This window comes from Zootoca vivipara, chromosome 4 (assembly GCF_965207765.1).
Source record: "Zootoca vivipara chromosome 4, rZooViv2.hap1.1, whole genome shotgun sequence".
NCBI classification, from domain to species: Eukaryota; Metazoa; Chordata; class Lepidosauria; order Squamata; family Lacertidae; genus Zootoca; species Zootoca vivipara.
The window spans coordinates 57,785,684-57,812,331 of record NC_142587.1 but is presented as its reverse complement, the minus strand read 5'-3'; the positions used below and the strand labels follow the sequence as shown (position 1 = coordinate 57,812,331).

General features: G+C 39.4%; 1 protein-coding gene across 2 annotated transcripts in view; it reads right to left on the bottom strand.

The window, feature by feature from the left end:
* The window catches only part of NRIP1 (nuclear receptor interacting protein 1), a 76,459-nt gene that overhangs the window by 16,028 nt on the left and 33,783 nt on the right, over positions 1-26,648 (bottom strand). For both annotated transcript variants that reach the window (XM_035116591.3, XM_088667984.1), the window contains exon 2: positions 2,375-2,560. The gene's annotated coding sequence lies outside the window, so the exon portion shown is untranslated. The remainder of the gene's footprint in view (positions 1-2,374; positions 2,561-26,648) is intronic.

Here is a 26,648-nt window from a genome sequence, read left to right as displayed (position 1 = left end):
TGGTCTTCCAAATCTAAAATGTCTGCATTTTCAATTCGATCCATTCTTTTAGCCAACAAAAGAAAGCTGCCTTGTAGAATGTCTGGCAGGTCAAAGCCTCCTCTGTTATATCTGTCCAATTTTTATGTTTAATTTGTGCCTTTCCCTCCTGCCAGATGAATTTAGAAATATATTTTTTCCCTTCATTGAGGCTACTTAATTTACTTAAAATGGGATAGATTGGAATAAGAAGAGCAACTTAGGTAGAATTCCAGCCATCAGAATGAATGTATAACATATCAGGGAAAGTTTCATCCTTCCCCAAATCTCCAACTCCTTCATTTCTTTCCACAATTTTATATTTTGAAATAAGTTAAGATTCCTCACTGCCAGCCAAGCCCTCACAATTATTTTTAATGCATTACTGAAGATTACTAACCACCCCCCAACACACACACAAACTCCAGGTTCTACCTCACCAAGAGAAAAGAAAGTTGGCATGGAATTCAGCTCCATGTTGGGTGGAGGACCAAATTTTGATAATCTTTCCTGATCTCTTCTAAATTCAGCATGAAAGTAGTGAGACTTGTCAGTGAGCAAGAAATGCGGTCTCTTGATGTATTGGGAACAATAGCTGAATCAAAGGCAGCTTTTGCCACCCACCAGCCCATAACAGCCTTTCAATAAGGTTGATGGGAGAAGAGCAAAACACTGTCTCTTAATCTGCAGGGCATGTTCCCGAAATATCAAGTGGCAGTGTTTCCCACCCCACCTCTTTTTTCTGTTACCAGTGCTTCTCTCAGCTACTGACTCCAAGAAGAGAGGAACTGCCTGCCAAAGAGAGAATGATCTCTGCAGTTCCTGAACGCATGCTTAGGCTGTTCTTGAAGTCAGCAAGTGGGAAGGAGTGGGACTACCTATACAGAAAATACTGAAGATAGCGGTGCTAGTGGAACTTGCTAGACATAGTGGAAAAAGCCACCGCCTAGCCCAACTGTTTCTTCCAACCACACTGGGATAGATATCATTTATTTTAAAATATTTATAGGCTGCTTTTTCTGAGTTAAAACTGTCAAGAAAGCTTAATGTACAGTGGTACCTCGGGTTGCGGACCCGATCCGTTCCGGGGTGCCATTCGCACCCTGAAAAGTCCGCAACCCAAGTGCCCATGTCTGCGCATGCGCACGGATTATGGAAGCACTGAACCCAGAAGTCCTGGAATGGGTTACTTCCAGGTTCGGCGTATCCGTAACCTAAAAAGACACAACCCGCAGCGGATGCAACCCGAGGTATGACTGTAATAACAATTTAAAATTACAGCTTCAACAATAAAACAATGGAATAAGAAACACAAATGCAATTTCTGCAAATCGTCCATAACATCAATTAAACATAAATACTAAAATTCGAACGTTCCTACCATATAAAACACAATTCCAGCCAACCCATTAGCTTAAAAGAAGCACCTAAAAAAAATTCCACAATTGCATTGCCCTCATCAAGACAGGTGGCATTTTGAGCCAGCTGAAACAATAGCAGCTCATCACAGGAACAAAACAAACAAACACGCTTAAAGCTCTCGCAATTAAGGTTCCCCCCCAGGAAATATTTATTTCCCCCTTCTTGAAAAGCAGAAAATTGAGCCACCACTTTATGCAGTCCTCCTTCGTAAGTACGATATGGCAAGATGCAAATACTACAAATATTCCCAATTTGCCATGAATTCATGATCCTTTAACTGTATTGCTACATGAAAAACTGACAGAGCACAGGATTAATCATTAGCAGAAAAGGAAAACATGCCATTTGCCAGCAGGGAAAAATGAGCAAGGCTGGAGCGGCAATACTGTAACACATTTCCAGTAATGCAGTAATGGTGCTGCACTCCCCAGGATACGTAAAGCAGTGATGAAGTCAGGGGAGCTCCTGGTGGCACTGCGGCCAACTTAGAGCTCTCCCAACCTTACCCCACTGCCACTCCATGCTCCATCATCTGCCACTGCCGCCATTTACCCTATCAAGATTCATGCAATCTAAGTAGCAGTAAAAGACATACTTAAATGGTCCAAACAAAAACATTCTCCAAGTCGCCAGTCAGACATACAAATTCTAATTTGATACTCTGTTAAATCAACAGTGTTACCTATACTGGGTTCCTACCTACATGTATTTTTAAATGACAAAAAACACACACAAGTTGTGTGCATAAATTGCACTTAACCGTGTACATGTAACTACAGAAATTTAAGTAATAATCAACCCTAATGGTCCTGAGAACACCTTCAATTTCCAGTGGTTGAATTAGATTTGGAGATCCATGACAAAACATCATTGCTGATGACCAGAGAGCTTTTGAATCATGCCAGTTGTGTCAAGACTGTGGAGTCTGGATTACCTGATTTTGTTTGCAGAGTTCATCTGATAATCCTTCTTTTGTTTCTTATTTCTGGACTTGGTTCAGATGGCTGAGCATGTACAATCTGCCACTTTTCAGTTTATGTCTTTTTCCTTCTTGGAGGCTACTGATGTGTTCATGCACTGCTCCAGTAGATGTGCATATGCCCTCAAATACCTTGGTAATCTGTAAGAGAAGAGGGGGGAAAAGATGTTGTAAATTATGCATTTAGAATTTTAAGCATATAACTTATTAAGCAATGATATACTGATACCAACTTCACTCTCACCCTGAACCTCAGAGGAAGAGGACTGGTGCTCAAAGACAAATAATAGATTAATGGAATATAAATTGTAAGTGAACACAAAATGAGAGAACATATAACTTTGATACTGCTTATATAATGTGGAAGTTAAGGCATGAGCCTAAATGATAACGTTCTGTTTTTTGGTGCATCAGTGAATTTGTAAGAGTAATAACTCTTGTTTTAAATGGATGGTTTTTTAAAAATCTTAGAATGTTTCTTTATTTGGTATTGTCTTTCATTGCACTTCTATTTCCCGCCAGCAGAGGACCACTAGCTGGGCATGGATAGGTCAGACTGTGAAGTATCTGCAGTCCAAAAAAGAATGGACTGTAGGGCTCAGGGAATAGAGTATAGCATGCGGTGCAAGTCTAAATACAGAGTATGTCTCCAAATATTGTGGGATTCCAAAATAAACCAGCAGGGCTTTGGTAGGCTGCCAGTAACCTGGAGTGGTGCTCTAGCAGTGGTCTGGAGTCAACCATGACCTGAAATAATCTCTACCTCCCCAAAGGAGCTGTGTTTCTGAGATGTATGCTCCAGCAGTGGTATCTTTTGTAGCCTCTTGTACTGGTAATGCCTGGCAATTGAAGTTTTACTTGGCATCCAAGTTAAGATAAACCACATTCTTATACTAATTTCATATATAATTATGTCCTCTTTTTTAAAAGCAACTGCATACAGTTATAAGGAATTTTTTTCATTATTCCATGTTATGTAGGAGGTACTGCAGAGGTCCACAGGAGGATTCAATTGGCATTTTCAGTATCAAGGGATCTTCAGTTGGGATGTTTATTGGAGCATTGAATGGAATGTGTGCAGTTTGAGATTACTTGAACTTACAGACATACAACACTGGCAAAATATAAATATTAAACCAGCAAAGAGCACTGGACACAGAAACAATTCTCATTCAGAATATATTTTCATTTTCTTAAAGTAATCTACGACCAGTTGAATATACAGAATTGGCATATATGTGGCAATATTCATGGAGTAGACCCACTGAAATAAATGGACTTAATTACACTGATTTCACTGGGTCTGCTCTGGAAATGATAAGTCAATCACCCCAAATATTTCCAGAATTTTAAAAAGCAGTTATTTTTTAAAAAAGAAAGCAACAAACCCTGCTCATGGCTGGCATGCTGTCTCTATTCCCCAAATGCTAGATACTAATTAGCACTAATTGACAACCTGGTCAAAGATTAAATAGGGATGGAGAGGAACTATTATGTCAGCCATAGTTTATAAATGTAACAAAGATCAATCCCCGAGACAAAAACGTGAGAAGTCTAAAGCTCCTAACCACTATCTGGAAGAATAGTTCATTAATGATGTAAAATATTGTGTTTTTCCATCTAAATTCAAAACAGAATTTAGAAAGAATCAACCTACACCTTGTCTAAATAATTTAGAGAAAGATATAAATTACAGTAAAACTAGTTGAAGTTGTAGGAAATCCTTCATTTTTACCCTATTGGAGGACATCCCTTTAAATTTAGTAAGAAGGAGAACTTTACCCAGTGCTAAATCAAGTGTCTGTAACTTTATCTGAGAGACCACTTCCCCCTATATTTAGGCTTTGAAATGATCCATCTCCTAAAAGAATCAAGGTCAGAATACTCAGTACTCAGCTTAAGCAGTCCAACGAAGATAAATGTTCTCTATTTTACTGTGCTTCCTTCAATGTCATCATGACTATACACTTTGTAACCCAGGTCCATTACCAGAGGATTATCTTATCTTTTTTCTTCTGAAGCATCACCCTGTTTTCACTGGTTTAAACTTTGTTCTTTAATGAGAGACAGGTGCTTAAAGTTTATTTTTGGTGAATTCTATGGTAATATTCAACCAACTTTTCAAAAAACCCCACTATGGCTTCTTTCCTTTCAGGGGGTGTCTTATTTTTTCCTTCTCCTCCTGCCGCGGTCGGCATTGCTGCTGCGCCTATCATCACTATGTCTTATTTTCGGGGTATGGCTTATATTCCTTGAATGCTTAAAAATCCTGCTGTGCCTTATTTTATGACTACGTCTTAAAATAGGGGAAACGGGTTTATATCTCACTGATTTTCAGTATGCCTTTTATCCATCTAATGTTGTATTCAAGTTATTTGCAAAGCTCTTATGCATCCATGTATTTCACACAATGAACACTTATTACGTTAATGAAGCACAGCTGAACCAAAAGTGCTTCACAAGAGTTAGAAGCAATCTGTTCATTTTCTTTTTACATTCTTCCATTTCCAATTGTGTGAACTCTGCAAACACTCTGGACCTTTGTCTCTCAACTGAAAATTGACTTTATTATGGAAGTCTGGAGTCCGAATATAACAATGGAAAAAGCTGGGGGGAAACATCATATTTCTTTTGTAGTTTACAAACAATTTAACCCTAATGTTGTATCCAGAGGTGTTCCTTATGCTGATGGAAAGCCCAAACTAGGCTCTGTAACCTGAACAAGAAAAGAAGAGATATTTGTTGATTCCCCCTTCCTCCTGGAGACAACCTAGCATGCTTTTCTGAAGAGTCTATCAACCCATTAGAGTAGACCTTGGAAGTATTCCAGGAGGCTGAATCCAGAGAAGATTCAAGATCTTAAAAAGTGAATCAGCTAATATTACCTTCCTGACCACTCTGCTGATGGAAGCCTCATCTGAATCTAAGGCCTTTCCATCACTGTTGAATGAATGAATGAAACCCTTGATTTCATTTATTTTTTCATTTTTGTTCCACATTTTAGCCAAAGGAAGGTTACCATCATAAGACATTAAAAAGATTTAAAACACACCACATACTGCAATACTAATGTCACAACAAGAACAAAGTAATATAAAATTAGTAGCATAAATTATGGAATTCCTTCAGCAACTTTCCCAACTCGCAACTAAGGGCTAAAAATGTGTTATGTAGCAAATCCAGGATCAGATTTCCTGATGTTCTTTCCCCTAACCTTTAAAGCAGCTGTGGGGGCTCCAATTTTCACTCAATCAGTGGCACTAAGGAAGGGGGGGCATAACCTTCACCTCCATATTTTTCTCTCTAAATTACTACCCCAAATCTGTTATTAAACCAGCAGTGGGGGAAAATACGTGTACCTGTACTGCACCTATATTTTCTCCACTGGTGAGCTAATAGCAGCTTCAGGAAGAGAGTGTTGATTTTGATAACGAAAATCATGTGGGAGTTGGGAGGGGGGAAATCACTCCTTTCCTTTTATGAACAAAATTAGAGCCCCTGTGATTGCTTTCAAATGCGGAATTGGAGAAATCACAAACTTGCTGTGTTACATCTGTTTCAGCCCTAAGACCTAGAGCAAACTGTGTGATGTTCTTAATATAGTCAAAGATGAGAGAGAACATTGGTTTGTATAAACCATGGGCTAGGCTCTAATGTAATCCTTTACCATTGTCTAGGCTAGTGGTAAGGATACGAATTCATGCTAGATAGTGGGGAGGAGCCAGAGGAAAATAACACGAATCCCAGAACCTCTTCACTTTTACTTAGCAGTGCTTAATTACATCTGTACTGAGCATTAAGGAAAGGATAAGTGAAAAAGCTGTGAAAGCTATGTCAAAAACCATTGACCAATCCCTCTAAAATAATCTCAACCTACGCTGTAACAAATGAGAACTTTCAAATTACATTCTGATTTGTTATCACTATATTAATTTTTCTGAGGAAAAAAAATCACTGGTAGATATCAACAAATAGTGCAAATTCTATGATGACAAAAGAAGGACAATCTGGTTAGAGTAATCTCATATAGACTGGTTAAGAAGCAAGCTGAGCAGCTTTGGGGAAAGAGGGAATAACAACAGGACCAGAAATGTGGTAGCTAAAGAAAAAGGGCAGGGTAGTGCCAATGGGTTCTGAAAACCTGAGCAGATACCGGTAGGTGGGAAAGGTGGTTTAAAGCACAGAAGGGTAGAGGGCTTGTTCATTTTAATTGCTTAACATTGCTTTTCCAGAAGCTCAAAAACATCCACAGAATCAGTATAATAACAATTAACAAAACAGGCCAGTAACAAAACAAATCTACCCAGAGTTTGTAAATATAGAAGTTTCATTCCCCCTCTGAAATTCTAACTTGCATGTAAACTTCAATATTTCCTCAGGCAACTGCTTTCTTCCTAACTGTTGATATCTATACTCAATAAAAGGATATAGCAGTTAGTAATGTTAACAGGAGGGACGCAGGTAGCGCTGTGGGTTAAACCACAGAGCCTAGAGCTTGCCGATCAGAAGGTCGGTGGTTTGAATCCCTGCGACGGGGTGAGCTCCCGTTGCTCAGTCCCTGCTCTTGCCAACCTAGCAGTTCGAAAGCTTGTCAAAGTACAAGTAGATAAATAGGTACTGCTCCAGCGGGAAGGTAAACGGCGTTTCTGTGCACTGCTCTGCATAGCTGCCAAGTTATCCCTTTTTTAAAGGGATTTTCCCTTATGCTGAATAGGCTTCCTCGCGAGAAAAGGGAAAACTTGGCAGCTATGCTGCTCTGGTTCGCCAGAAGTGGCTTAGTCATGCTGGCCACATGACCCCGGAAGCTGTACGCCGCCTCCCTTCCCCAGTAAAGCGAGATGAGCACTGCAACCCCAGAGTCGTCCGCAACTGGACCTAACAGTCAGGGGTCCCTTTACCTTTAATGTTAACAGGAGATGCATCAACTGAAGACAGGCTACAAGGTATTAGTCGCAGGTCATGAAAGCCTTTAAAAGTTAACACCAGCATCTTGAATTGAACCTCAAATAGTAACTAGGGTAACTGGTACAGGTGCATAGCAGTATTCTGGACCAGTTGAAACTTCAAGCTTCTCAAGAGCAGTCTCATGTAGAATGTACTTTAACAGTGAAGCTTGGGACTTGAGCACGGATCACTGTAGTGACAGCCTACGAACCAAGTACATATGGAAAAAAGTGACTCTGAGCAATAGCACTAACATTCTTTAAAGCTCCTCCAGCCTGCTTATCTGTTCAGTTCAGGATACCGTCCTATTACAAGCAAGCAAATACTCTCTATGCTGGGAATTTCTCTAACTAATATCTTCCCCAGCTTTGTCAACCAGTCAATGTCTGTATTGGGTTTGAAATTGTTTTTAATTGTTTTTATACATGCAATTTTTAATAATTTTTTTTTACTGTATTGCAAAATTGCTTTGAGGTGCTTCATAGGAAGCTATTTATAAATGAGATAAATAAATAGTTCAATATATTCACATTAATCATGCTAATGGGACTCTCATTCTGTTCTAGCTTAGCTTCTGACTTGCCAGGAAAGCACAAATGTCTCTCATTCCTCAGGTCCCCCTAATCATGAAAAATGATGCAAGAGATACCGGTACTTAGATTCAAATTTCCATTTTCAAAAAATAATTCTTTATATAAATGACTAGTATTGTTTCCAAGCTATCTGTTGTTGCACTTTCGCTGTAAGTGGAAATTGTAATAACATTCCAAACTTGGTCCTTTTAAATAAATCTACAGTTGTTTGATGTGTATCCCCAGCACTTAGTCTGCTATCAGAGGGCATGATTACACATACTTTTTTAATAAAAAAAATGAACAGTTTCCACGATCTTGCCCCTAACCTCAAAAACAGTTGTAATTTAAAAGTTATCCTAAACTCTCATAGGTCCACCAAAGGCATCTGCGTGTGGCCAGAACTGCTTTTATCAGCTAATTCACAGACTATTAAGAACATCACACAAGAACCTTAGAAGTACAAACTACCTTGGAAGGTGCTGGACTGTCGTTCCTTGGAAGTTTTTTACAACATAGGTTTGGATGCCCATCTATCATGGATCCTTCAGTTGAGACTCCTGCATTGGAGGGAGTTGGACTAGATGACCCTCAGGGTCCCTTCCAGTTTTAAAGTTCTATGATTCTATGAAGAGCTTGCTGGATTAGGCCAATGGCTCATGCATCCTGTTCTCATAGTGGCCTGTGGGATGTCTATGGGAAGCTGAACCCAAGCACATAAGCACTCTCTTCTATTGAATTCAATTGTCTGTCTTCTTATACATATTAGATCTACCCTTACACAGCTGTAGTGGATCTCTGAGCATGTTACAGCATGGTTCAGTATTGTTGACTTGGCCTAATAAACCTCCCGTGCAATACTTAGTCCTATTCAGACAGTAAAGGAAAATTTAGGGAGGGCAAAGTGTGCAGAGGACACAAATGCCAGTCCTGTTAACACGAACTTCTAATCACATGCAAAACATTATGACAATCATATATAATTTCATAGTATCGTAAGTTGTAGAGGTGGAGGGTACCACAAAGATGATCTAGTTCAACCCCCTGCAGTGCAGGAATCACAAGTCATTTGTATTATACAAATATCCCAAAGTGACTTGCAAAATATCAAAATATACAGAATAGAATATTTAAAACAAAACACAATTATTAAAGTAATTAAAGCATAAAACAATTTCTCTATCCCCCTTCAAAACAACAACACATCAGTCTGACCACCAAAGAACAATCTCCCCCAAACAAACAAACAAACAAACAAACAAACTACAAACTGCTGCAAATAAAACCAATACAGTACAGTGGTACCTCGGGTTACAGACGCTTCAGGTTACAGACTCTGCTAACCCAGAAATAGTACCTCAGGTTAAGAACTTTGCTTCAGGATGAGAACAGAAATTGTGTGGCAGCGGCGGCAGGAGGCCCCATTAGCTAAAGTGGTACCTCAGGTTAAGAACAGTTTCAGGTTAAGAATGGACCTCCAGAATGAATTAAGTTCTTAACCAGAGGTACCACTGTATTCAGATACCTGGGACAATGCAGACATCTTTGTCTGGTGCCCAAAACATGTCACAGTTGGTGTCCAACAAACCTTCCTGAGGAGGGCATTCCATAAAAAGGGGGCCATTAGTGAAAAGGCACATCCTCCTGTCACCACCATACAAACTGCTGCTGGAGGGGCACACAGAGAGGTTGCCACCAATGTTGAGCTTCGGGTCCAGGCAGGCTACTATGGGGAAAGCACTCCATAAGGCATCATATCCCTAGTCATGTAAAACTTTATTGTCCAAGACTCAGAAATCAATTGGTAGTTGGATCAGAATTGGTTTGGTATATTCAGACCATGTGGTCCTTGTTTATAAACTAAATTCTAAACTAACTAAACTAAACTAAACTAAACTAATGTACCAGCTCTGGTTTCTGAACTGTAAAGGAAGTCACATGCATAACTCACTACAGTATTCCAGACACAAGTTTAGCATGACATAGGTAACTGAGGCCAGTTGACCTGCATTCTGATAGAGCCACAGCTGGTCAACCAACCAAAAGTGGAAGGCAGTCCGTAACCTGGAAGCCGCTTGTGTTCCAATGTCAAAGATGAATCAAAGCTGCATACCTGAACCTTCACGAGTGCCACCCCATATACTGGTAGAACAGGCTGCACATTAATTATCTGAACCAAGGCACTTATTGTCTCTATCTTGTCTGGATTAAGCTTCAATTTATTGGGCTCATCCAGCCCATTACCACAGCTAGATACTGGTTCAGAACATAATCTGCACTCCCAATTCTGACAACTGCTCCAGAAGAATGCCACAGAGAATATCAAAAGCTGCTGAGAGATTAAGGAGAATCAACACAGTCTCACTCCCACTGGTTCTATCCAAGGCAGTCTCAGGGCCATAACCAGGTCTGTATGAAAATGGATGCCAAAAATGCTTGGGTCTGTTTTGTGACCATCCACTCAAGAATCTTGCCCAGGAAGAGTTCAATATTTATTAAGCTCTTCTGGGTTCATGGGATGCTCTTTTTTAGTAGTGGTATTATCACTGCCTCATTTAGGAGGCCCACACACCCCTATGCCTACCTCAGTTAGGTTCATCATCTCCCTGGCCCAATCCTACCAGATTTAATAAGCCATAAGGAGCAAGGAGCAATTACATTTTAAATGCAATTTTATTTCTGTCCTCAAGAGAGATGTGTTTTTCAGGATCCTAGAGTTCTGGCACAGTAATAGACACATTGACTTGCAAACCAATTACAAGGACAAATTAATATTATACAGACTCCAACTGTAGATTAAGTACAAAGCTTTAAATTTTATTACAAAACAAATAAATATTTTGTATATGCAGGCATGTATTTGCACAAAGGCTTGCTAAATCCTACCCTTTATGAACAAACAACTTAGCTTGATAAGTTCTATAGAATGAAAAATATCCAGACTGAGTTAGGGAAAGTTAGTGTGTACACTTGAGGACAGATGAGGGGTGCTAGGGATCTGACAGATTGCAGTAGAGATTCAAGTGCAATGGACAGGTCAAAAGTAGAGCTTGCAGCATAAGCATGTGCATACACCCATGACCCCAACACACACACACACACACACACACTTTTTGAGCACATTTATTTATTTATTTATAAAGTTGTATATATGTGCAATGAAGCACTTATCCAAAATTAACTGCAAAAAACCTGCATAGTGATGGAAGAATACTAATTTGAAAAATTCCTGGAGGCTCCAAGATCCATTGGAAGGTGTGTTTGATGGTTGAAAAGCAAAATAAATGGAAGTAACTAGGAAATGGAAAGTGTATTTGGAAGTAAAATTAAGAGGCGTACTTCCTGTTGCATTATTAAGATCAGGCATCCCCAAACTGCAGCCCTCCAGATGTTTTGGCCTACAACTCCCATGATCCCTAGCTAACAGGACCAGTGGTTGGGGAAGATGGGAATTGTAATCCAAAACATCTGGAGGGCCGAAGTTTGGGGATGCCTGATTAAGATTGTATAACATTATGTACTAGCAACCATTATGTACTACCAACCCACATGTAGATAGAAATTAAGGTATGTTCCATAAATAAATAATGATTCTCTATAAAATATAATAGGAGGTAGTTGCCAACAATTGAAACACAAGTCAGAATATGACATAGTTAATATTCTTAGAGTTTTGAAGTGGATTTAATGACTTTTGCTCCTTTAGCTTTTCCCCCCTAGCAGATTAAATTGTATTTAAAAGAAAGTTAACCTCAGTCCTGTACAATTTTATTTGTATGTTTGGGCAATAAATAAATCGCCAAAAACACAAACACCCAATAATTGGTTCAAAACAATGCAACACTTATAATGTCAAACAAAAAGTAATTAATTCATTTACTTATATTTGTATGGCTACTGGCTAGCTAACAGAAAATTAAAATAATGAAATAAAATATTAAAAATGCAATTCAAAACAGTAAAATTAGCATAAATGTTCATTCTTTCTGGCAGATAATAAATATTGGCATGGCAACTATCTTCTAACTTACAAGTTTTGCTGTATTTACCTGGAAGTCCTATGCACACTTATTTGAAAGCAAATCCCATTAAACTCAGCAAGGTTTTCTTCCAAGTGAACATGGATAGAATCATGCTGCTGGTTTTATTTTTGATAGCTTTGTCATTTTTCAAGTGACTACTCATTTATTTCTATTGCATGTTTTGCTTTCAGTTGACAACTTATGCATCACAGAAACAGAGATTTAAACAACAAATTACATTACTTTATTTATTTGTTATTTATGTGTAAGAAAACACATTATAATGGCTTGTCCACACTTCTGATACATACATTGTTAATGGGTTTTTATACTGAGTAATTTTTAGCTATTCACACAATTACAAATCAAATCTGATTCTAAACTCAAATATGCCCTTATTACAATAAGCACTCTGTACATCTCTAAAACATTAGCTTGAATGCAGAAGGCCATATGGTACATCATAACAGATCTTTGCCTATAGCTTTTAATAACCAATACTTCATTTTCATACATTGTATTCAAGCTAAACTTCTTAATATCCATGTCATTTTTGCCATTTACTCCTGATATCTTAAATGTTTCTGCATATCTTTAGAGATGGGATTGCATTTCCTTGTGAAGCTATTGCTTGGGTTTTCTATCAGATTGAAATGCATTACACAAGCTTGCCACCTGTCCCTCATATTAACTGCCTGTGATTTTTCTGTATTATCAGGTTTGAAATAATTTAAATGTTTTAACGGAGCCAAAAGCAAATATCCAAATAATTACAAACACAACTTCAGCAATGCCAAGAATGGAGTACTCTACAGAGATCACTATGAAACAGTCTGAATCTTTATTAATAGAGTGCTGTGCACTTCCTGTCACACAGATAACTGAGATCAGCACAGGAACTCAGGGGGGAAAATACAAATGTATTAACTGATGAGATTTATAGCTGACTCGTTGGAAGAATGGCCACTACAGCATTTTCTTTACAGAATTACAGAAAATTATGGCAAATTAAAGTTAAATTTTTATTTTAATCATCTACATTTTATATCTACCTAGAAAGAGCATATTTTAAAGTGGGGGGAAGACTCTTTAGCATATTAAAGCATGTAGCATCTACCATTTGTGAGCAAATTTCCCTTAATTTTATTCTCTGAGCAGCACAGTGTGCAGTAGCAGTGCAGTGAAAGGCAGAAAATGTTAACTTGATTACAAAACCATGTTCACAATCAAATATTTCTCCTATTCCTCTGGTTGTTCAGAACTTACAAAATTACTTCTCATTCCATCCATCTCTACATGTAGCAAAACACTGACATGCATTTTTGTTAGCATTCCATTTATATTACTACAGTACTGGAATATACAGGGGGAAACGTGCCTCGTTACAACTGGCTACATAGTTTACTGTAGTGAACAAAGATACACCCTCTCATACTTTTTCATTCCTTTATTTCATTCCTTTACCATATAGCCATGTGCCAAAGAAAGAGCTTAATGCTAAACATTCCTGGAGTGTGACAATAGGTAATACAATAAAACAGATTACAACCATACCTTTCTTTCACAGCAGTGGTGCCAAGCACAGGTACACTGTAGCAATCAATTTGTTCTGCAGACAGTAAGGCTTTCATAGAATACTAATGCAAAATCTCTTTTCTTTCTCCTTCGACTTTACTCCCCAATGCCTGGGTCCCAACCAATACCAGGAGGAGGGCGGAATGTCTTCTGCTGAGATAACCACAACTACTAATCAAGTATACGTGTACAAGGGCACAGGATTAAGCCTCCACCAAGCTTGACTCAGCCACTGAGAGTAGCTAAACACATGCACAGCAAGGTCAGAAAACACACACCTACTTGAGTGAACTAATTCATCATACTTTACTATTGATGGCTTTTTACCTCAGGGAATTAAAATTACTTCCTAGCGAGATGTGAGGATTTGGGCACAGAAGCAGCCAACACTAATTCTCTTTTCACCAAAATGACAGGCGGCGAAGTGTGTTTTCTGTCCAGAATGGTTGACAGTTTTGAACCTAAAAAGTATTAGTAATTCCAGAAAAGCATAAATTAAATGAAACTATGCTGCTAACATTAGAACTGACGTTAACAGATTTCAGAAGAAATTTTTTGAAGGAAGCAGAAACAGAACAAAAAAACACGCCAATTGTCCATTGCCAATTGTTATAAATATTAAATATTGTCAAAAATTAGAAATGCCAAACGTTCTGTCATTCAGCCTGATGTTTATCAGCATGGAACAAAGTTTAAAACACTTGTAAAATCATCACCTTTACAAGCATGTTTACTGTAAATAATTAGAAGCTGGGTTTCGCTTTTTTGTTTTTCTTTTGGCCTGCCAAAGTTGGGATAGTGTGCTTTGATTCTTCACAACAGTTGATATCACTTGAATATTTACAAATTATGAAGATTCACCAAATCACTTATATGTAGCCTCTTTTCTGTCATCCATAAAGTTATAATAAACCACTAGATATGTGTAACGTTGGCTATACATTTGTAACCTGGAATTTAACATGTTAAAATATTCAACAGCAACTGGATACCTGGAATTTGTCAAAAGCTCTTATCAGAAACTGTAGTATTTCCTAGGCAATAAGATTGAGAATCTGAATCATTATCAACAGAGCTTTATTTCATGTGTGAACTGCATGCAGAAAAAAGGGGGGGGGGAAGCCTCATATCATTTGGCATTTCATCTCCTGTAAACTGGCAAAATACTCTTGAAGTATCAGTGCTTTCGGTGACAAATCATAAAGGCAGAAGCAAAATCAATACTGATCAGTTTGTCCTTGACATAATGACCGTGTCATCAGGCTATTGTCATGTGATATCATGTCATTTCCCCCACCTGGCTCATGACCTTGTCCTTTAAATGACCCAAAGCTTCCCTGAAGTAGCAGGAGGCCCCTCCCCGCTGTCTCAGCAAGGTCGAATGGGTCACCATGTCCTCATCTATAATCCACCACCATTTGTCAGCAGGGAGGCTGGAGGAGGCAGGCTCGCTACAAGGGGAGAATGCCCAATTAGGCAGCTGTCACACAAAGCATAGGCTGCAAAATTATCCCCTGTCAAAAGATAGAGCAGCTGCGGGTGCCAATTACAGCAACCTTTCAACCCTTTAGGTACTGGAAACTACACAGAAGTAAATGAAGTACAATTAGTGGTAACAAATCGATGAATTAGGACAGTAAATTATAAATTATTAGTAGGTGAGCCTAGGTCTCACATACTATTTATTAAGGGCATTCTACACCTCAGGCAAGGGCAAGAAGGTACAAATTTCACACTGCCTGCCTGTTATCATTTTATACGTTTTCTTGCTCTGAAACTCCATCATTTTCTTCAAATGTGCTTGCTGCTAGAAAGGAAGCAGAAAGTAGGGAGGGGAGGCAGGACAAGAGAGCTTGGACTATCAAATAGTTTCAAATCACATACAGAGGTCCTATTCCAAAACGTGATCTATTACTGCATTGTACAGTACCACAAAAACAAACTATAATACAGCTCGAAAAATGTTCTGTGTACTATCGTTGGGATCCAAGGAACTTTGGGCTTTTGCTTCTGAAACAGCAGCAATGTCACTTGGCAAACTGACAACTAAACTGCCACTGACATCAATGAGAAAGGAGGGCAATTCCATCAAGTCCTCTCTTGTGTGGATTCTAACTGCCATCAAGTCAACCATCTGAGGGGAGGACTGTGTGTCAGGATCTGCCCTGTCCTCCTGACTTAAACATCATCACCTGCTCCTGGACAGACTGCTTCCAGGGAGGCACTGCTCTTTATCAATCAAGGGCAAGGCATTCACAACCTATATAACTGTGTTAAAAGAACTTGAGGAACTTTTGCTTGAGCTTGCTTTTTCCTCCTCCCTCCCATTTCCCCCCCCTGTGTGTCATGTCTTTTTAGATTGTGAGCCTGAGTGCAGGCACCATTTTTGTACAGGTTTTTGGAAGCTGCTGAGAACCTTTCTTTCTTTCTTGCTAAGGGGCAGAACAGAAGTGTATTTAAGAAAGAAATAATAAACCCCTTAAATTTTTTAAAGGAACTTTCAATAGCAGTTAGCAGTAAGGCATGAGGCCTGCTATTCAAACAATAAAGTCAACAATCCCTTGGTGTACCAAACTTTGAAATCTCATCATTTCCACCAACCTATTAAAATCTCTTAAGTTAACTAGCACTTAAGTTAGTTGTCTTTTAAATTGGAGAGTGTACTGTTAACTCCGTTTTGTTTCATATTCCAAGTATAGAAAAGCCTGCAGACCCTCAGTCATGACTGGGGGAAAATATTCTTGTGAATGAATAAAAAGGTAAAGGGACCCCTGACCATTAGGTCCAGTCGTGACCGACTCTGGGGTTGCGTGCTCATCTCGCATTATTGGCCGAGGGAGCCGGCGTATAGCTTCCAGGTCATGTGGCCAGCATGACAAAGCCGCTTCTGGCAAACCAGAGCAGCACATGGAAACGCCATTTACCTTCCCGCTATAGCGGTTCGTATTTATCTACTTGCATTTTGATGTGCTTTCGAACTGCTAGGTTGGCAGGAGCTGGGACCAAGCAACGGGAGCCCACCCCGTCACAGGGATTCGAACTGCCGACCTTCTGATCAGCAAGCCCTAGGCTCAGTGGTTTAGCCCACAGCGCCACCTAGCATCTAAAAGCTTAGGAACACCTTTTAGCTTACAGTTTAAAAATTATACAGAGACATAAAAGTAGGTACCCAACCACCTCTACCAGCAGTAAGCTATTGAAGTGGTTTGCTAGACGAAAGCACTGCTGGGAGCTGCATGGCGATGTCTCACGTTTAGGCACCAGGACGAGGTGGTAGTGATGCAGAATACTACAACCAATATCATGGAAGTGTCCAGTTGCAGAGTGGATAGTTGTCCCTGCTGATATCAGCAATCTTGCCCACACCAGACAAATCACAAATCACTCTAAGTGTGCATTTACACAGCACTGGGTGTGGCATTACTCACAGCAAGAACTCCCCTCTCTCCAATATTGCATGGTGATTTCAACTAGTGAGCCATCTCACTAGCTGCCACAACCATCATCTCCTACAATAGTATACATCTTCATTTAACAAACTGCTTTCATATTCTTCCTTACAACTCAATTCTCTTCTAATATTCACTTCTATGAGAGCTTCTCTGTCTTACAAGTCTCTAGTATATCACTCTAAATAAAGCACTACAATATGCAACCCAAGCATGAAATCTAACCGTTACAACTCTGACAACATTTCCCTATTAATTTTAAATCAGTCATAAAGTGTTATGCTAACCAAGCCAATGATACCTATTTCCAAGAAAATGAATATATATAGTTTCCTAGCCAAATGTATTTTTAAAAGGAGGAAGTTGTGGTGGTAAGGAAGAAAGAAAAGAAAAGAAAAATAATGCAATTTGGTCTAATAGATAAAGCGGTTGAGAATTTTATACTGGGCCCATAATGGACCATCATACACATTCAGCTTTATTACACTTTCTGTTACACTTTGTTTCTTCTTACCCATCTGTCATAGATGTTGTGCACTTAAAAGTTAAGAGTTGCAAACTACAGTTCTCTTCCTCTTTAAGCACGCTGTGGGTTAAACCACAGAGCCTAGGGCTTGCCGATCAGAAGGTCGGCGGTTCGAATCTCCGCGATGGGGTGAGCTCCCGTTGCTCGGTCCCAGCTCCTGCCCACCTAGCAGTTCGAAAGCATGTCAAAGTGCAAGTAGATAAATAGGTACCGCTATAGCGGGAAGGTAAATGGCGTTTTCGTATGCTGCTCTGATTCGCCAGAAGCGGCTTAGTCATGCTGCCCACATGACCCGGAAGCTGTATGCCGGCTCCCTCGGCCAATAATGCGCGATGAACGCCGCAACCCCAGAGTCAGTCACGACTGGACCTAATGGTCAGGTGTCCCTTTACCTTTATCTCCTACCTTGATTTCTAAATGAATCTTCCGTTGCGATTTTCTCAGTACACAAAATATTGACTGAAATTTCATCAAGCAACAATCTTCTCATATATGAAATGGCTGGCAAACAGCAATAATGTGAATCACAACTATCTCATAAGCAGTACAGTATTTTCCTTGTTCTATAGGATTCTAATAACCGTCCCTTGGGAAATTCTTCCGAATTTTCACAGTTCGGATGTAATGGGCAACAACTGGAGACTTTGCTGTAAATATGAGCAACATATCCACTATGGTTCTAAACACAGTTAATCAAGGTTTGACACATCTTTGGGAGAACCATATGTAAACTTACAATGAAGGGGTTAATGTCTTTAGAATTCTTTCCCCATCATACTTCGGTAACTATCTCTTTAAATAATTTAAATCCTCTCCATCAACTACAAAGCTGTTTTGAAGCCATTTAGCTTTGTTCTTTACATGTGTTCTAATTAAGAAATGACCTTGACATCACACACACCAGAAATCCTGGATTATTTCCTACAGCAAAATCTAGGAACGAAAAAAAAGGAAAGAAATAAAAGGGAGGGAGGAAATCGCACCCTGTATCTCTTTTAGTAAGGAACGGAGGAAGTTGTTGGTTGGCTGAATACTGAAGCAGTTTCACTGCATCATTCCCGCCCCCCCCCTTGTTGTTGTAGAATGTCACAGGGCGGGTTAGTGTGACCTTGAGCTGCATCAGCGGCACAGCAAGGGTCGAGATGCCTGCAGGCGCCCTTGTACTGGATTTGCAAGACAAAAACCTTCAAACTGGCTGAAGGACATCTTAAATCTCTTCAAAGGTTTTCTGAACTAATCTAGGCTGCTCTTAGCCGGATCTGTGCCAGGCTGAGAGGCAAAATTAAAAACAAGGTCTTTGACAGGATGTTGTCTCCTTTTAACCCTTCTCATGCAGAAGGCAGCATGTCTTGGGGATTCCAAAAATAAGCAATAGAGAAGCACACATTTGACATACAAAAGCAGCATTCTTTCATAAAAGATTATATAAGCAACCTTTTAACAAAAGGCTGGCACTTCTATTAATACTGAATATGCAGCAGCTTCATTGCACAACATTTAGTTTCCTCTTTCTTAAAACACAAATTGTGTCATTATTCCTCTGAGTTTCTTTCTACGGAATGCTACAATGGCAGACTTAGGTTATTGGCCAGAGGAACTGACAGTTCAGCATATTCCTTGTAAATTTGTTAGTCAGTTTGTCTGAAATGCCATGACTCTGTTGAACATTGAGATATCAGAATGAAACTTGCTATACAAGTCCAGGTCATGAAGTCTGAACACTAGCTCACCCTTGCATCCATTTTCAAGGAAAATAGGATTGGGGGGGGGGGGGGATGACGACAAAGCAATTCACAGGTTGACAAAGCATAGCTAGGCTTCATAGGTAATATTTTCTCTTTCTTTCTTGCCTTTCTCTTGCCTTCTTGATTCCTGAAGAAAAACAGATATCTCCCTTTGACACTTGCTGTCCAGTTAACAGTTTTACAGCAGAAGAGCAGAGAGGGGTGTGTGTGTGTGTGTGTGTGTGTGTGTGTGTGTGTGTGTGTGTTTAGCATACCCTCCCATCCAACCCAACACAAGACACAGCTTGGAATCACAATGCACAGCTTGGGGGGGGGGCAAAAAACAGACTCTTTCTCCCAGTGCTCCTAATGCCTTTTGCAAATATATCATTCCTATGGTAGTGTATATTACTTTCCCTATTGCCCGAATTAAAAGACATGGTTGCCACTGATGCCCTGTAACCAAATTTAGGGATCCCTGCTGAATTCTCTCTGAACAATTGCAATAATGCAAATAAAGTCTGTATGAAGGCTCAGAATAATGCTCTGTGTCACAGAGAAACGTCATACCCATTTTTAAGGGGTGCTTGTGTAATGTCTCACTTGAAGATTCAGCTATCAGAATAAAAGTTGGTGGACATATTCAGGACATAATTATATATTTAATGCACACCCACTTCCCTTTTCAAGAGTTCTAGGAGTGACTGAGACATTTACGACACTGTGGTTTATTAGAATAGGCCTGATCCTACACATCTTAAAGAAAAGTGCACAGGACCCCTTGTCGAATGGCATTAGGTCTTATGTAAGCATGTAGGGCAATCAGAACTTCATCATGAAAAATATGTGACAGCTATCAAAGGAGATGGGAATATGTATGAAACACAAAGGCATATAATATGGTTTACTTTGTAAGCTTTGTGAGCAGTAGACAAAGAGAACCCACTGATAAGTACAGTTTATCACACCCTCTTTCATCAGAAACCCCACTGATTCAGGTGTATTAGGAACAAAGTCTGAAACGACTACAAGCAGACATGCCATACACCTATGCCTAAAGAACAGAAATGAACCGGCTTCTTGATACAAATAAACAGTATTCCCAAGAGAAGCATCACATATATCCTTAAGATTGTTTCAGCAGTGGTGTGCTGACTCAGAATAAGCCAGACAGCTTATTCTGGGCCAGCACACAATGGGCAGAAAACAGCATTACAGAAGTTTTACGTCACAATGGACAATGAAATCATAACAAGGCCTTTTTAAAGCTCAAAACTACACTTTGCCCACTGAGGTCCAGCGAAATCTCAGTACTCAGGAGTAGCAAGGTACTTTTATCTCTTGTTATAAGGAGCTGCTGCGTCACAGTGGGGGTGTCTGCATCTCCCCATGTTTGTTTAGTGTTAGTTATTTTTAAAAGCCTAGATTATGATTTGATTGACTCTTGGCATCAGTTCTTGTTCTTGTCTTACCTCTGAAGGGGGAACAAGTGGCTGATCCACACTTCTGCTTGTCCTGCACCTAGAAAGCATGGGTCCAAGTGGTTTTCCACTTGTACTGCGCTTCCTGGGCACAGATACGAGCAATTTGCCTTTGCCCTGCTGCTTTCCCCTGGAGAACCGGCTCTTTTGAGAGCCAGTGTGGTGTAGTGGTTAAGAGCAGTAGACTCATAATATGGGAAACTGGGTTCACGTCTCCGCTCCTCCACATGTAGCTGCTGGGTGACCTTGGGCTAGTCACACTTCTCTGAAGTCTCTCAGCCCCACTCACCTCACAGAGTGTTTGTTGTGGAGAGGAAGGGAAAGGAGAATGTTAGCCGCTTTGAGACTTCTTCGGGTAGTGAAAGCGGGATATCAAATCCAAACTCTTCTTCTTTTTCTTTAAGAGATAAATAGGACCAATCAGCTGATTGCCATTTGCTCTGATTCAGTGCTAAACCATGGGTTTTCCCAGGCGAAAACAGTGGGACAAATGGAAGTGTGAATGAGCCAAGACGAGGAAGCTGTAAAGGTATAGGCTGGGAGGGGGTCCTCTAGGTGGTGTTGTAAGGAAAAGTTTGGCTTCGTACTTCACAGTAGTTGGCAGGAATGTGTTTGCTAAGAGTCTCATGAACCTTTCAGGAGTACTTTAAACTAAATCCTATGGGGAGGGAGGCAATATTACAGACGGCAGCAGAACACCTGGTACTAGGGATAATAGCTTCTTTGATACTTAGGAAACTGAGGTGGTGCTACAGAAACCCGCTAAAGGGCAGGAAACTACAAGGAAGGAGTTGGAGAGAATAACTTGAGGTCAAAGTTGTCTCTATCTATACAAATGCACAGAATATGAGAAACAAGCAAGACAAAGTTGAGCTCTTAATACACGATAGCCTAATAGGCATTACTGAAACCTAGTAGGATGAGACTCATGTCTGGAAAGTAGAAATTGAGGGGTATAACCTGTTCAAAATGAATAGACCAAACAGGAGGAGAGAAGGGTACACTTGTGAAAAATCTATGACCTGGACCATGGAAGACAGATTGAGAGCATATAGGTAAAAATTGTAGGGGAGAGGAAAAACAGTGACCTTACTGTGTGTGTCTGCTCTAGACCTCTAAGCTAGACTGAAGACTTGGATGATACCTTACTACAGCCGATTACTAAACATTCAAACATGAAAGATATAGTAGTCATGGGAGACTTCAACTACCCCGATATTTGTTGGAAATGTAAGGTGCAACAACCTCCTCAATTGCCTCACTGACAATTTCGTTTCCCAGAAGGTAGCCGCAGCAGCAATCTTAGACCTGGTCCTCACCAACAGGGAGGAACTGGTCGATGAAATGAAATGAAAGTACTGGGAACCTTGGAAGTGATCATATCCTCTTGGATTTCATGATACAGAGGAAAAGGAAAGCTGAGTGTAGTCGGACAAGCACTCTGAACTTTAAGAAGGCTGATTTCAAAAAGCTTAAGTAACTATTGAGTCCAAGATGCATGGGAGTGTCTTATGGGTGAAATAATGAAGGCACAAAAACAGGCAATTCCAACAAGAAAGAAAAGTGGGAGCCATATAAAGAAACAAGTGTGGGTGCATGTTGATTACAGATGAGCTGAGATATGAAGAAGGGCATCTGGAGGGTAGGACCCAAACCAATTGAATCAAGTTATAAGAAAGGAGATTCTGACTAAACATCAGGAAGAACTTTCTGATGGTAAGAGTTGTTCGACAATGGAACAGACTCCCTTGAAAGATGGTGGACTCTCCTTATTTGGAGGTTTTTAAGCAGAGATTAGAACTAAACAATCCCCACCATGGATTGTTTAGTTGAGATTCCTGCATTACAGGGGGTTGGACTAGATGACACTCGGTGTCACTTCCAACTCATTTGACCATATTAAAAAAAATCAGTGCAACGCTTTTTCACACCCATCTGCAGGCTCACCAAATCTTTCACAGAAAGACTTCCATAATGATGCTGCAGGGTCCCTGACTTCCTCTGCAACAATCTAAAATTAGGCTGCAAACCTACCTGGGAGTACACTCCACAGAACATGAGACTTTCTTCTTAGTAGACATTTATATAAGATTACACTGTTAGCTTACTACTATACATGGGTTGCTAAGGTAATCATTTGCAGTTTAGAAATAAAAGCTATTTTGGTTTATTGCTTTTAAACACTGATATATAACAATTGTATATCAATACTTACTTCTACTTTTACTATTGAAATGAGATTAGTTTGTTATGCATATGAATATCTCCAGTTAAGTCTATTATAAAGGACACACACACACACACACACACACACACACATATTTATAAACATTTCAGATCAGTTTATCTGTTCTTTTTTATTTACTGGATTTTTTCACCCCCTTTTAATTTCTGCAAAAATAAATAAATCACAAGGTTGTCTTGTCAGTGTTTGAAACTGCTAATAAAAATAATATATGATTCCTTGATTGCCTTGTTGCCATTACATTTACTGTACAACCTTAGCACAAAGCTTCTACCTACACAACAAACACAAAATAAAGGCTCGCTGGGATAGACACAATAGCCTGGCAGGTTACTGTACCAAGTGTATATTGGGATACAGCCAGTAAAAGAGGTCACAGCTGAAATGCCACTGCACTGCAGCAATCCCTGGTTGTCAAATCAACCCTTTGAGCATACATTAAAGCACTTACAAGACTGAACTGAATGAAAGCATGATCAGGTCTATAAGTAATGCAGGGATCAGAAATAGCAAGAAGCCACCCTTACATACATTCCTAACTTCAGGCTTTGTAATAATTATATTAGACTGATTATGCTTAAAGACAAGCATATTTTGCCTTTATAAAGAAATAAACAAGATGGGAACAAGAAGAAAGAAATATAGAATGTTATTTATACTATATAGTCCATCAATAATGGGTAGTGAAAACTAAGTAATATAACAAGTACGTTTAATAAAATAAATTTCAAGACACGGGGCATCTCTTTCCCCAAGAAATCCCTTGCAAAGCCAGGTTGACACCCATCTAGTCTAGATATATGTTTTGAGTAGTGGCCAGCTTGATATCTTCGAGGGTTCCATAAGCAAGACACAATGATGATAGTCCAATCAAGTGACTTAAAATCTTAATCTGGTTTCCAGAGGTAATGTGCTACCTTGAACATGGACACTCTCTCTAGCTATTGACTTAACACACATGAATTTCTCTCATCCCATTGAAAACGAGCTAATCTGGTCATCACCATCAGTACTTTTGATTAAATTTTACAGCCCAAAGTCTGCTTAACCATTTCACTGGGTAGTATTCATGGTGCATAGACCTTCTTGTGTCACCCCTCACTTCTTGTTTTTTAAACTGAAACTCAGAAATGCTTTAGCTTTCCTCATATGATTCCCCCCCCAGCAGTTTTCATTTTCTGTAAATTTTGAATACTTTTTTTAAAAACAACAACAACATTTTATTATTAAGACTTCAAAAGGACAACAACAATAGTAAATCATAATATAGTAACACTAAGCGCACTACCGGGGGGGGGCAGTCACCATATTTTTGAACTCCATATTATCCTTTTTGAGATTAGGCAACCAGATCAGATCTTTTGCACAGTATCATATGACAACAACGGCGTTTCCATGTGCTGCTCTGGTTTGTCAGAAGCGGCTTTGTCATGCTGGCCACATGACCTGGAAGCTATACGCCGGCTCCCTCGGCCAATAATGCGAGATGAGCGCGCAACCCCAGAGTCGGTCACGACTGGACCTAATGGCCAGGGGTCCCTTTACCTTTATGTATTCATTCTATACACCACTACTTTGCCCTGGTACTTGTCATCAAGCAACGTTTTACAAAACTTTTAAGTATGAAAACATATTGTAAAGTACCACTGTGATTAATTACCTGAAAATTTATAGCACAAACCATAATACTTTCAGCTCCAAATTTATCATTGCATCCATATTTCTGTCCAGAGTCGGTCACGACTGGACCTAATGGTCAAGGGTCCCTTTACCTTTACCTTTATATGACAACATAGTTGGCAAAATACTTGTTATTTTGTTTTTTATCCTTTCCTAACAGTGACTTTGCCTTCTTTGCCACAAAATACTGAGTTTACATTTTCAATTAGCTTTTTGCTAAGAACATGATTTCTTACAACTCATCAATGTACAGTATCTGAATTTCTTTCCAACAGCCCTAATGGCAGATTTGGGAAGGGAGCAATTTACATTATCAAAAGAGCATGAGACAAAAGGATTTAAAAACCCTCTCCCAGTCACCTTGGGGTGATTAGTTTTTGTTTTAAAGAAAGCACCAAAACTCTTATCACAAATAAGTCATACCACATGTAGTTTGGCCATAACTACAGAAGCCTTTGGTATGGGACTTTCTCAAGTAAATTCATTAGGCTTAAACATGCTTAACACAGTGCTAGATTGCAAATCTGCAGAATCACACCCATCAGCACACTTGTTGACAAGAAAGTATTCTGAAAAGTCGGTGCTATCAAGGAAGCCTTTCCTTTGAGGAAGCTATGCTATTGTTCCTTAAGAACAATTTGTATTTTTTATAAGTTTCATAATTTTAGCCTTAATAATGTTTCACAACAATGCTGCTGTCACTCTCAAGACGTTTGGCTAACAGGTTGGAAACATCCTGTAGCCGATCCCTCCCATCAACCATGGGATTTTTTTTAATATAATGATGTTACATTAGGTATCTTCTAATCCCCCAGGAAATAAAGTTCATTTTCATAATAAATTACATATTTAAGATAAAAGCTCAACAATCTTGCTCCTTGGGCTGCATATGGAATGTAATTCAGAATTGTAAGAAAGCCCCATACCTATCCTACAGCTTGCATACTCGTCCTACTCCTCCAGCACAGTTGCAAGGGTAGTTTGTACCCCATTTTAGATTAACCGGAGCTGTCCAAATCTTAAACTGTACTTAATTTTAGTTATGTGAAAACAAGCCAGCTTCATAAACGAGGGCTTGAAATTGGCTTGTTTCCACAAACTATAATTACGATTAACCACTGTTTGTCCAGGTTTAGATAAAACAGCAAGCTGTGATTAGTTAACAATGAAAGCAAAAGCTTCCAGAAATGTCGTCGCAGCATGCAGGGTGGCGGTGGCACACATAGGCCTGTAATTATTTACAAATGCCATCTTTATAACCTGTATTTGAAATAGTTATTTGGGTGCGTTGCCTGAAAACAATGATTCATAAAGTATGTGGAACTTTATGACATATTTTACAGTACCATTCATTTTTGTGATCTACCTGCTTCTCTGGCTAATTTCCTAGTTATAACATATTTTAATAATTTTTTAGTATTCATTTTCATATATTTCACAATGTACTCTTCACTTTGAATTGAACATACATTTACTGTGCTGGAAAGAACATTACCAACATCTCCTTAACTGCAACTCCCCTGTAGCTGCTGAGGTCCTCTCACAAATTCCGCAAAAACAAATTAGAGATGAGCTTGCAGTATCTCCAAATCTGGGAGAGTTGTGTACAGCTATTAACCAAATGAAAAACAACAAAGCCACTGGACCTGATGGGATACCTGCTGAAATCTTCAAAGTGGGCAGAATTGAACTTACACAACACATTCACAAGTTCATTGAAAAAATTTGGGAAAGAGAAGAAATCTCAGCAAACTTTAGAGATGCCAAAATTATCAATATCTTTAAAAAAGGTGACAGAACTGATTGTGGAAACTATCAAGGCATCTCTCTATTAGCTGTGGCCGGCAAAATTCTTGCAAGGATCTTAGCAAACCGTCTTGTAACAATATCTGAGGTGACCCTTCCTGAATCCCAAAATGGTTTAAGGCCTTCTAGGGGGACAGTGGACATGATTTTCACCACTCGACAACTTCAAGAAAAATGCATAGAGCAAAACCAACCCCTGTATATG